Source organism: Silene latifolia, chromosome X, assembly GCF_048544455.1.
Source record: "Silene latifolia isolate original U9 population chromosome X, ASM4854445v1, whole genome shotgun sequence".
Taxonomy (NCBI): Eukaryota; Viridiplantae; Streptophyta; class Magnoliopsida; order Caryophyllales; family Caryophyllaceae; genus Silene; species Silene latifolia.
This window is the reverse complement of record NC_133537.1, coordinates 249,549,862-249,563,646: the sequence shown is the minus strand read 5'-3', so window position 1 is coordinate 249,563,646 and position 13,785 is coordinate 249,549,862. Positions and strand designations below refer to the sequence as shown.

The 13,785-nt window shown below is 38.4% G+C and overlaps 1 long non-coding RNA gene across 1 annotated transcript; it reads left to right on the top strand.

Moving 5' to 3' along the window:
* Nucleotides 1–11,241: 11,241 nt before the first annotated feature.
* LOC141623900 (uncharacterized) lies at nucleotides 11,242–13,774 on the top strand. The gene is made up of 4 exons (XR_012533720.1): nucleotides 11,242–11,347; nucleotides 11,958–12,054; nucleotides 13,041–13,202; nucleotides 13,296–13,774. It is a non-coding gene; the product is annotated as an uncharacterized LOC141623900 (long non-coding RNA).
* The last annotated feature ends 11 nt before the right edge of the window (nucleotides 13,775–13,785 follow it).

Genomic DNA, 13,785 nt, shown 5'->3' with positions numbered 1-13,785 from the left:
CCCAAGTAGAATTATGTACGCTAAACCCTTTACGTGCATCATTCACAATCTCCCGTATACAGAAGACGGGCATGGAAAGGCTATACTCTCGTATAGCCTTGACTGGTTAATAGGTTTGATTCGGTTAGCCGGATTGAATTTGGTTCAAACTATCTACCCGGACAATGATGCACATGATGGCTTCGGGCGGTGTGCCCTCATCGAGTTTGGCGGGGGTGAGGAGTGGGAATGTTTTCGTCATGCTCGCAAACTTGAGCGGTCATTCTATAACAATGCCTCTTCGAGACTCTGGTTTGATCACGATAATCAGCGGGTAGGCCCATATTTATGGGTTGAAATGAATCTAACCGTCTCCTACTACTTCCGATTCTACACCGCCAAGGTCGCAGTGCCGAGTAGGGGACAGTGCGTTTGAATGGGAAAATGACTATGTGGGTTAGGGTGAAGGTGAAAGAGACATATATGGTGATATTGTCTCTTAATTCCAGAGGATGGGGTAACAAAAAACATACTCCCTCCATTCAATTCCACACTACACATTTGCTTTTTTACGTTTGTCAATGCTTGTTTTACACGATAAATATCTTTAGCTTAATATTTTAATGTACTCCTAAAAACCTAAGTCATTATAATAAAAGTTAGATATTTTTCCGGTGATATTGTCTCTAAATTCCAGTTGATGGGGTAACAAAAAACATAACACAAAACATAAATAATTAAACTTTAATTCAAACAACCACCATAATCCAAATACAACTTATAATGCCAGATAATAATTAAAGACTTAATTATTAGAATCTGATGAAGTATTAGGATACTCATCATGAATTTCGGTATAGAGCAAGTCGTAGATCGGTCCTTCATTATCACAGGGAAGCGCAGGTGGGATGGCCTCTTTCTCCTATGACATAGGCAAAGTGGCAAGAATGTGATGCTTCCTGTAATGTTTCAGCAGATGATGATCAAGATGGATCGCAACCCATAAATAAGGGCCTTGTTGTTTATCATCCGAATATAAGTCTTCTTTCCCCGCATGTTCCCCCGCAAATCTAGCCCCTAATTTTCTTGCCTGACGAAAACTCTCATGCCAGTTGGTTCGTCAAACACGATAAAAGCGAAGCCTACAAAACCTTAATTGTTTGTAGACACAGGGTACACTTTTTAGCCGCGGTGAAACCGGAGTCATGAAGCATTTGCATCAACCACCCAAAATTAGGGTTTAAACCTTTTTCATTCACATCATAATGAACCGGAAGACTATGGAGAATGTAAGTAAAAGGCTGTGCGTAACGAGAATGAGATTATAGCTTCGATACACCAGCCATATTTTTTTTTAGTGAGAAATTTAGAGATAAATTAAAGATCGAGTAAATGTTTAATAATTTAGAATTTGACCTAAAACATTATGAAGACATATTTATAGATTTATTTTTGTCAAATTTAATATTATTTGTCAAATTGAAAATTTATTAAAGTTCTGATTAAGTTTTGAATGCAGTAGTCAAACTGAAAAATCTAGTCAAATGCTGACAACGGTTGAATTGAAAAACCGTTATTTCATATTAGAAAATAATAACGGTTACAAAAAATCCGTAGCTATAACATAACAACGGGTACCACAAACTGTTCCTGGTGTTAATTTAGTAACAGTTTTCGAAATGCCATTTTCTTAAACTGGTAACGGTTTTCTAACAACCGTTGATAAGAGTGATTCTATAACGAGTTTTTGGAAACCGTTAAACGTTTTTGACAACGGTTTGTTAAGAGCCGTTGTCACATTATAATAACAATGGTTTTCGAGGGATACCGTTATTCCTATTAGCGCGGTCTAGGTTTCCGCAAATAGTTGGAAAACGGTAATCTAAGTGTCGTTATTAAATGCATTAAACTGTTATGATACGCTCCTTATTGATTGCCAGATTTGGCGTAGTGCAAAGGTTATACTTTAATAAATATTTCTGAATGGTTACTTTTGATATATTAAACTCGGCCAACCGAGATGGTAGCAGCTTCACATGCTAGGGTGGTCCTTGATAAGGCACCTTGGTATGTAGGGGTGTTACATTTTGAATTTGGAATTTGGAATTTTTTGAGCTCCATATTTTTGATCTTGAATTGGAAATTGATTTTGGAATTTTGAATTTGAATTTTGAATCGAATTTGAAATTTTGAATTGATTTGAAGTAGAAACTTTGACTTGAATTTGAATTGAACTCAAATTTTTGAATTGAATTTGACTCGAAATTTTGAATTGAATTTGAATTGATTTATTAATTCTTGATTTGAATTGGAAATTAAAATTCGGAATTCGGAATTGAATTTGAATTGATAGACCGAGTAGAGATAGAAACGATGGATCGTTTTGATTTAATTCATCATTTTGATTTGATAGGAATTTGGAAAAAAAATGAAATTTTGAAAAGGAATAAAGGATTGTGGTAATCATTTCTGATTTTCACGCATGAGTATACTCATACTTCCCTGGCTTCGCTCCCAAGAAGGTTGCGAATATGGCGAGAGAGTATCCCATAGTTAGAGACTGGATCGTGTCTCAGCAGAAGAGCCAGCGGTCTTCTTACGACACCTGTAGGAAGGGTGTCAACGCTGTGGAGCTTGACAGTGTAAGCATTTTTTCTTGCTTTCGATTTTTTATTTGTTATTTTCTTGAAATAATAGTTATCATAGGAATGACCCTCCGGTATCCCTTTCAATGAGTGCTGAGACCTTGGGAGAACTACACTGGCGCTCCAGCTTTCGTAGCCGACGTTCTCTGACCTAGGAGTTCGAGTAGGTTACTTCTAGCGAAGTCCATGGGAACCGTGTGGTACTTGGGTGAGCGGTTTGCTCGAGAGTGCCTCTGTGATGCTTTTGTGGTTCCCATCCATCTTCCACGGACGATGTTTAGGGAGGCTGAGACGACGACTGACCTCGCAGGAGCGAGCGGAAACTTCCCGAGCTCAAGTACTCGAAGTTTCTGCGGAGGAGCCTAGCGTATTTGCCGATCGTGGTAAGTATACCTATTTCTTAGCTATTTAAAATGACGTATTTGAATATTGCTTGGAAATTATAAATTTAACTTGGCAAGAGATCGAGGTGGCGGGCATCGAGCCCCTAGCTTTTCCTGAGACACTTGGGTACCCTGGGCTGGTTGGTACGACGATGTTGATGGAGATTCCGTCTTTTACTGAGGCGGTGACAAGTGCTGGACTCGATGAGTGGCAGCACGTCGTGAGAAGGGTAAGCCCCAAGCTTAGGCTATTCTCTCTCTTTTTGAAATGATCGTGTTGGAACACGGTTTTCATCTTGGCTTTATTTGTTGAAAAACAGGTGCCATCGTCGAGGCACGCGGAGTAGTGCAGGATGGCCAACCGGCTGCGAGCGACAGATGTGGAGACTCTTTTGGGCGGCCCGAGTCGGCAGGTATGAACATCCCTTTTCTTTTTTTTGATATGCATGAATATTTGAATTACTTTCGGAGTACTTGCATTTATCGGCTTTCTTTCTTTCAGAGGGAGCATGAACTAAAGCGTGAGTTGGACGAGTCACGCGAGGAGACGGCCCGCCTGTCCAGGGAGCTGAAGGTTCGAGATGCCGGCACTGCCATTCTTGAGGCGACGGTAGCAAAGTTGAGGTGTCGTCTAACTGATCGACTTGGCTAGACTTGTATTTTTGAACATTTATTTTGCTTTCGGTCATGAGCTCGAATTTCTGTTGTACATATGAATGTTTTGGTTGTATATATATCATGGCCTGCGAGCCATTTGCTTTTGCTAAGTGTAAAATGTGTTGGTACCTACAGATTAACTTGGAAATAGGTTTGGCATTTTGACGGTTTACGCCGTCATGCTGCTGAAATTCACATAGAAAAAACCAAACATAACACATATAGCATAAAACTTTGGCCTTAAATAGCACAAAATATAACTTGGTCAAGTCGAAAAAAAGAAAAAAAAAGTGCCCCATTAGTGAGCAAAAATGACTCGACGCGCGACGGACATTGGAAGTGCTTCCCCTTAAAAATAGAAAAAAAATGAAAGCAAATAAGTTTATAAAATTTTAAATGAATTAGGGATCAAAATTACTCATCCAAAATAAAAATAAATATGAAATAAAATGGGCAAGTGTGCTTGTGACGAAATGCAAAGTGACGATATCGTCTCGAAAAGCGAACCCGTATCGAAATAGGATTTCGCAACGGATTTGGAATAAAAAAAGGTAAGGAAATAAGAATTTCTGTAGATCACAAAACATATTCTTATATGAATAGGAAAGTTAACCCCAAAACAGATTTAGGACGGTTCTTCGCGGAAATCGCAGGAAATCGAGCTAGGGAAGAGGCGTAGGAAGAGCTGCGGTGCTTCCAGAGGGCGCAGCATTTGCTGCGTTATTTCCCTAGGTGTTCTCTTCCTGAGCGATTTTAGGAAAGGCCGAATAGTATAAATAGAGGCCTCGGTTTAGCTTCTATTCTCACAATTCTTCCTTCTATTACTTCATAACTCATCAAATATAATATTTCTCTCAAAAAATATTTTCAAGGAAATATGAATGCTTTCGAATCCCGACTCAAGGAATAGACCAATGAGTTCTCAAACGCGGAGAAGTATGACATGGGTGTCTTTGGATCAATCATAAGTTTTAAACAAGTGAAAGTGGTAAGACCGTTTCTTGTTCCTTGTCTTGAATATTGGAACCCGGATTATCATGTTTTCGCCTTTCCTGGAGGTGAAATCTGTCCTTTTTTCGAAGAACTTGAAGCAATTGGAGGGTGGGATACGGAAAGTCTTCCAGCCTTACCGTCTAGGTCTCAAGGGTATAAAAATAAATTTAGGGACCTTCTAGGATTGACCAAAGGTGAAGTTGATCGTCCTGTAACCTCCAAGGGTGTATGGATATTCGACTTTATGGACTGTTTCATAGATAGGGATGACCCTTCTATCTCTTATGCTGCGAGGCGCAGAGCCTTCGAATTTTTCCTTCTTCATTGTTTCGTCTTAAAGGGCCACGTTGACGCGGAAATGAGAGGTGACCCGCGGTTTTTAGGTATCATTGATCAAATGAAACTGCGCAAGAGCCCAACTTGCTTGGTATTAGGAGAGACTATCTTAGGATTGGATAATCGAAAAGACGAATCGTAAGCTCCCGTATCTTGGAAGTACTATTCTTACAAGTAAAAATGCTCCCGTCTAATATTCCCTTTTCTTTTTTGCTTTTTCCGTTTTTTGTTGTTGTTTTTTTTCGAGAGACATGGACATTAATACTTGTCTCCTTTTGCAGATTTGGCTTATGGAAAGGCTACGATTGATCGAGCCCCCAGTTGATGTGCCTGGATATCGATCACGATCGATCGTGATGAGGACAAGGCTGTACATGGTTGATTTTACTCGAGTTTGAAACTCTTGGGAGAACAAACTAAAGAATGAAGAAGGTCCGCTGATCAGATGGATTGTCCCTTGGTGGCACCTCAGGGCGTTGACAGGAGTATCATCGCTTGACCCTTCTCGATTTGTTCGCATCCCAGGCCTGGATTTCATGGTCCATATCTTCCCGGAGAGGCAAATGAGGCAAGTTGGTATGAGGCAGAAAATCCCTAACTTGATACCATTCCGCAGGTTGCTTTGGCGCATACGTCTGAGACTTGTCGTGAATGGGCTTTGCACTGGGCTCAACGGAACATAAGGTTTATGCCTGTCCCAGTTGGTTCATTACAGGTGTCATATTCTTATTTGCATTGGTTCAAGGCTAGCACTTTGGAAGAGCGCAAGAAGTTGAGGAAGCATGAGTCGATTTACTACAAGATCCATGAAGTGGCGAAAGAGAACCAGAAATACTTGACAGAAGAAGAAGAAGAAGAAGAAGAAGAAGAAGAAGAAGAAGAAGAAGAAGAAGAAGAAGAAGAAGAAGAAGAAGAAGAAGAAGAAGAAGAAGAAGAAGAAGAAGAAGAAGAAGAAGAAGAAGAAGAAGAAGAAGAAGAAGAAGAAGAAGAAGAAGAAGAAGAAGAAGAAGAAGAAGATGAAGCTGGATTCCGAGTCGTCTGCCCTAAGAAGAAACCAAAGAATGCTCCTGTTGGTAAGATGATTGTGGATCGAAATGGAAAGATTAGGCCTCGAGCAAGACCATTGGTGATTAGGCCAGAGATAAAGCAAGAGCACCCCCTTGAGGTCGAGATAAGAAGTATGACAAAAATGACAAAGGCAAAGGGAAGATGGAAGAATAAAGATAGCCTAAGTCTTTATATTACTTATTATAAATTATTAATTAACTATCGTTTGTAATAAATGGTGGGATTTTTGGAATCCTAGCCTAGCATTTTATTTCAGCATTTATCTATTATTTGGCGTATTATTAATAGATGAATAAACTGATTGTTTTCAATTAGGAACTTAAAATCATCTCCCGTTATTTATTCTTTCGAATTCCAAGTGCCAAAGCAAATGTCCTTCAATTTACATTTTGATTAGAAATTGATTGGGTTGTGTCATGTGAACAATTGCCTACGTATTCATTGAAAATGAAATCAAACCCAGAACGTAGTTCGAAAATAGAAATGTAAAAGAATAAATGCTCAAAGCAAGAGCTTGTAATGAACATAGGGAAAAAGCATGGTGCTTTACTTACTCTTAAGAATGCAATTAAGTTATGTTGATGATACTGAGGATAGATAGAAATGCCAAAACTCAAGAGCGAGGTGGCATGAATCTCGAGGTTTGGCTGGTGCCATGTATTTCGTGTCGCAAGAGCGGCATGTGGGTTCTGCGTGGCGCGTTTTTAGTTCTATTCTAAGAGTAATACCGCTTGAGTTGGTCTAGATTAGTCAGATTTGAAAACTCGTTCCCGTCTAAGTCTGTGATTCTAACCGCACCCCTAAGAGTATGGATTTGACTAAATAAGGACCGACCCAATTAGGTTTGAATTTTCCCCTTGGCTCAACTGGTAGAAGAGCTCGAACAGATTTAAGCACTAGATCTCCCTCTTTGATGTTCCGAGGTTTTAATTTCTTGTTGAAGGCTCTCCTGATCCGTGCTTGATATGTTTGAACATTATGCAAGGCACGTAGTCTTTGTTCGTCCAAGAGGATGAGTTCTTCATATCTATCCCTATTCCACTATGCTTCCGGAATTTGGCTTTCGAGTAGAATAAGTAGAGATGGGATCTCTAGCTCTACTGGAGGTACAACTTCCATTCCGTAAGTTAGATAGAAAGGAATAGCCCAAGTGGATGTTCTGACCGAGGTTCGATATCCCCATAACGCGGGGTATCTATCTAGGCCAGTCTCGATAATTATCGATCATTTTCTTGAGGATCTGATGTGACTCATATGTGCACACATTTAGTCCCCGAACTAGCCTCGTTCTTATGCTTTCTTGCATGTATTAGGGTTATTTGGTATCTTTAGCTTCCTACTTTGCATATTCTTTGAGGTTTTGTGCCCTTCATAGGGAAGGAGCGCTAGCCTTGCGTGCGTGGAGCAAAAAAGAAGCTAAATTAATCGCATTTAACGACCAAGCAACAAGGAGGAGACCGATACAAAAAGGCCTAAGTAGATAGAACAAGTAGAATGGGCAATGATGAAGACCCCCACGACACCTTAATGATCCCCACGGATCTTGAGGCAGTCAAGAGAAGAGGAAGCCAATCTGACCCATGATCCGGGCGTCCCGAGAGCAGCCCGAGCATCCCGAAGAGCAGCCCGAGCGTCCTGAAGAGCAGACCGGGCGTCCCAAGGCTTAGCACGAGCCTCCCACAGGCACGATGGGTGTTTCCCAATGCTGTATGAGTGTCCTACATGGATAGGTCGTGAGGCTCCTTAGGGACTTACAAGGCGTTAATCTTCATCTTAGGGACTTAATCGTCATTTAAGCCCTTAGTTACCCTAATACTTGTACTTAGTATAAATACCTCATTGCATTAGGGGGTTAAACACCAATTCCTAATCTAGTTTTAGTAGAGCTTATTAGTATTAATCAAGTTGTAATTACACAACTCAATCTTAATCAAATATTAATCTTTCCTTAATCATTCAAGTGTTCTTAGATTTAGTTGGGTAATTTGAAGACTATTTGGGTTTTACTGAAGAATTGACAACACCTCATCATTCATCAAGTTTTCTTCTATTATTCTTTACTTATTATTTGGATCATCTTAAGTTGGCACAATTCCTTTTATCCCTTACTTAATTAATGTTTATTGCTTTACTCATTCACCATGTTTAACCTTGTTAGTATGATTCACACCCTTATTAGCATGTTTACCATGATTATAAGTGAGTAGCCTCCTAGCTAGGGTTAATGGGGGACTTGGGGAATTAATCATGGGGGTAGATCCATACTTAATATAATATGTTTTCATATGATTGCTTGCTTGTTGTAGTTTCAACTTATGCACGTGGTATGCTTGATGAAATGCTTGATTGACAACCTAACATAAATCTCTTATCCATTCAACAAGACTTGTAAGATATAAACTAACTCAAGGCTTGTTAGACCATGCATATAGTTAAATAGGAATAAACTAAGTCGACTTGTAGGTGTTGTAAAGTCTTGACCGACACGGCTTCGAGATGCAAATCTTCCTAGGAATTGTAAGACATAAACTAACTCGATTCCATTACAACAATAACTTGCTTGCATCTATGTAAACTTGTTTGTACGATCTTCACCATGATTCCCCTATAACCCCATGACACCCTAGTGCCTTAATTAATTGTTTAAAAACCCCATCTATTTACTTGCTTTGTTTTGCTTTCATTTGTTTACATTTCATTGTTAAGTAGTTTAGATTGCAAACCTCAAACTCAACCCAAATCGTGACACCCTTAGACATAACTCTCTACAACCGATAAATCAATACAATACCCGTGTAATACTACGGTTTTATGTGTTGTTGGGTACTCTATCGAGTGGGGCTTACTCTGTCAAGTAAGTATGTTTGGTTTACGAAACAGTGTTCTGCTGAAGGGTACTCGATCGAGTAGGTTAGGGACTCGATCGAGTAAGGGTCACTCGATCGAGTAAGTGTGTTTTTACGGGTTATTTGTCGGGTTTTGATGGCAACGCGAGAAGGTTATAAAAACATATTTCGTCATTTCTTTTTCATTCTTACTTCATTCTAAACTTTTCACGAGAGAACACAAGTTACGTAGCTTCGCTTCTAACATTTCTATCAAATCTTAAGGGCTAGAGTCATCGGATCGTTGAGTTCTTTACGCCGTTGAGACCGTCGTGTTGTGGGTAAGATTCTTTTACAGTCTTTATGTTGTTTCGTTAATTTTGGTTGAAACCCTAATTGGGTAAAATTGGGGGTTCTGGGAGTATTTTGTTTATTAGATGCTGATTGTATGATTGTATGTTTGATAGGAGGCGATTTCATTGAAGAACGATTTTGATTAGCTGATTGTGATGATCTTGGTGATTGCTATTCCAGGTAGGGTTTCCCTACTCGGTTATTGATTACATAGTGTTGTAGATGGTTTTTTATTGTTGTTGATTCATATCGTGTTGGAATTGGTGATTGGTAATTGTTGTTGTATAATGTGGTTGGTTGTGATTGTTTGTCTGTGGTTCTCGAGGCGCATCCTCGGCTGAGTGGAGTCACTTGCGGGAGTGGCTTCACTCCCTTGATTCGCCCTATGTGGAACCCGCCACAGGAGGGAATGTGCACATTAAGGAACATGGGTTATCGCTCGGATGGAATGAGCGGGGCTTAGGTGGGAACAGCTGCGGTCCCCCACTGGCGGAGTGGAATACTTGTTGCGATGGGTATTCTGGCAGGACTACACACTTTAGTGTGTAGTCAGGTGTGTGGAGTTGTGATGGAGATTGGGTGATTTGTGTATTGTATCTATTGTATTGTTTTTATGTAATCAGTAATTGACCCTGTTTAAATATTTTAAAAACTGTGGTGATCCATTCGGGGGTGGTGAGCAGTTGTCTAGCAGGTATAATATGGATGCGTGCGGGATTAACAGGGGATGAAGTCGCCACGAGTCTGATAGTAGTCTTCCGCTGTGTAATCGTAATACTTTTGTTACTTTAGTTGTAGTTTGGTTTTAGAACAGTTCTACTTTACTTTACAATTGGTTTTATTATGTAATCACTTAAACTTATCTATTAAAGTACATTCTTTTATGGTCTATTTGTTATTCATTGCCTCGGGTAACCGAGATGGTAGCACGTTCATGCATTAGGTGGTCTTGGTAAGGCACCTTGGTGTATGGGGGTGTTACAAAATGGTATCAGAGCGACGATTTTGGAACCTGTAACTAATGAACCCAATAAATCTAGGGAGTCAAAATAAAAAGAACCCGGGTAGGAGTTGTTAGGAGCTAATGCAAAGACTTGGGAGATGTCTTAAAGTCGCGAACTCTCCCTACAACTTTAAATCGGTCACTATGGGGTGTCATGGGATCGCTATGAGTTTACTAATGTTCTATTGCATATGTTGGATGAATATGTATATATATATATATGAATTTGTTGGATGAATGGTATGTGGTTGAATGGAGGATGTGGTGGAAAGGATGAAAGTAATCGTATGTGGTAATGTGATTAATGGTTAAGCTACTTGTTTATTGTTATTTCATATGCATATGTTGGATAAAGTGTACGATGGATGATTTGGTGGAAAAAGGTGAAGTAATGTTGCATAAGAATATGATTTCATGATTTAAGCATGTTTATATGACGGAAGTGAATTTTTATAATGTTTTTATATTAGTAACATGTGAATATAATGTTTGCGTTTGATGTATACATACATACATACATACATACATACATACATACATACATACATACATATATATATATATATATATATATATATATATCTATCCCCCTTACAAAAAAGTGGCTAAGCTATGTTACTGTTCATAATGAACAGTAACGAGGAGCGGCACTTCACCTCTTTTCAATTGAAAACGCAGCGTTTAGAGACCTCTCATTTATTTTGTTTTCCTATTCTTTGTGCATCACTTTGCCTCTTTAAGTCTTACCTCAATAGCTCAATCACTTGGACTTCACTGTATTCCGATCATCGTCCTTCTCTCTATCACTTCACCTTTGCTTTTCTCTCAATTCATCCTTTCCCTTTCCTTTCTCTTTCTCAATCATCCTTCATATCCCTTTTCACCTTCTCATATAAGCTGCTACTGATTTTCTTTATCCTTCTGTATTTTTGTTGCGTTCATTTTTTTATGAATGATGGCTTTAGAGTTGTTATTTTAATGCTTTCTAATTTGATGGATGATCTTACATTGTGTTTTAGTTGATGATCATCATTTTGAACCATCGGCCAACGTCGGATCAGATCATACAAGAGTTACCCTAAAAATATGGTGTTGCGCAAAAAGGTAACATTTTCATCAGAAATCTCATTTGAATTAGTTTTTGTTGACTGTTTGTGTAAAGCTTAGGTTTTTGATTGCCTTTTTTATGGGTTTGTTTGATTTTGATTGCCCAAATCTGTTTAATTGTGGTTTTTCGATCCCTATAATGACAAGCATCTCTCAAGTTGCATTTTCCAATTTTTACTATCTACCCAAGTTGATCTCGCTGATCACAAGTAGCGTAAAGGGATGAAATGAATAACAATATAGGTTTAGGGTTGTCCCCTTAATTTGGTATGAGTAAAGCCTTTTTTTGTTGCGTTTATTTGGAATTCTTCTTGTTGATGATTCATGGCTTCAGAGAGATCGTCTTGTGGATCTTAGTTTATTTTGTTGTTTTCATTTTAGGTTCTAATTGATGAGTAGCTATTAGTTTCAAAATTTTAATGTGACTTGAGTTTTTCTCATTAAGTTTTACTTGCTACCTTATGATCCAACATGTTTTAGCTAAACAAAGGATGATTATTGTCTTCTTAATGTTTTGATTTTAATTATAACCCAACAGTTTTATGTGGATGTGGCCGTATGCCACTATCATGCTCTGATTACAGGGTTTGATTTATTTGCTCTGCAGGGTTTATAATGTATGGCATAACGGTTACCTTATCGATAGTTATTGCAATTTTTTCGTGGTGACATCTTCAAAGAAGCAATTCACTTAGCAACTTCAGGTACTTTTTGCTTTTTTGAGGAGAAACTAATAATTTTGGACCCGCTTGTTCCCCTGCAATCTATAATGTATGAAATAATCGCCCTTATCGTTATTGAGTACTTCTCAAAGAAGTAGAAAAACAAAACTCCCATTTTCTCCGCATACATGAGTTCAGATAACCATATAAAGATGGGAGTGTTTTGTTTCAGTGCAAAGCATCTCCTCTCATATTATTATTTCAGATAACCATACAAAGATGGGGCATCAGATGAAAGGCATGTCATATAAATAGATGTGTCATTATTGTTTTTAAATTTAGTCGTTATATTTCTCTGTGACATTTCTATATTATCCTGGCACCTGCCTTCTTTGTTAATTGGTTAAATTATTTTCAGATTATTGTTTTAAATTTAGTCGTCGGCTCAGCTGCATCTTGCATAAATTTACAGTACCTTTTAAAAGATGGCTAATTATGTAAGTATGTCGCTTCTCAAATCATTAGCAATATCACAATGAATTTAGTAGCCTATGCGATGAGTAGAATCACATTTTGGGTTTTTGACAAACAAAGTAAAGTAGTCTGAACTTAGGGAAGGTGAGCAGGCTCCTGTGAGTTTCACTTACTCATAAGTTAGGATTTTGTGTATCCGTCTTCCTGGCTCGGCCGTTTGGTTGACGGTTTAATAATAACCTGTGACCGAGAAATGCTAGATTTGGTGTAAACAACTATTTGAACTTTTGAAGGATGTCGTTGTCTTCGTGTGGTAACATAATCAACTCTGGAAAAGGTATACTGCGGTTCAACTTTGTTTGCACACTATTTCAACAATGGTGATTTTTTAAATTGCGAGAATTATTTTTGCCATGAGTAAGGTATATTTTGGTAGTGTATATAGCTGGTCTTTGTTTTTAACTTAACTATGACCTTAATATTATTCTTGTATTCGTAGAATGGACTTCACAACCACGGGCATTCTGATAGAATGATGTTTTAATGGATCTTAGGTTCTCTCAAGTGAGGGCTATTTTGCCGAATGAGCAGCCAAACAAACCATCTAGATTCTTAAGAGAAGAGGATATATGTTGGATTAAAAGTCTATTCACTTATATTTGTGACTGAAGATCTCAAAATCGAGGCTTCATTTTTTGACAAGACAGTCGATGAAGGTATCCATGCTCTTGAATTACTTCTTAGTTCTTAGTCATTGTTTTTCATGTCAAATATTACATGTTTATTTAGTCTCCCTTTACGAAACACAGGAGGGTCTTGTGGAAATCAGAGAAGAATATATTGACGATGAGGACGACAATGGCGGTGAAGAAGGTTTTGAAGAAAGTATATCAAATACAGGCAATACATTTTTTTTTTTCACATACGTGTCTTCCTTGTGTGGCGTTTGATGGCGATTCAATAACTCTAACTTTTCATAATTAGGTTGAAGAATGTACCTCATTAAAGGCATTTCTTGCTGTTAACCCTCTATTAACGTTTCATAATTAGGACCAAGAGAACAAAGATGCAAGGTCTTAAGGCAAATGTGTTCTCTGTTTTTTTTTTTATCTAGAAGTTGTTGCAACATCAGATGTAAGTACTAAGCAATTTTTGTTCGGGTGGGACTATATTCTTGATAGGGTTCTGTTGGTTGCGAGTGCCTGAAAGCGAATCCTGTAATTACTTTTAACACATGTCGCAGGTAGCATAGCTTCTTATACTTCTTTTCCGTTGTGTAGCAAAGAAGTTCGAGTTGTG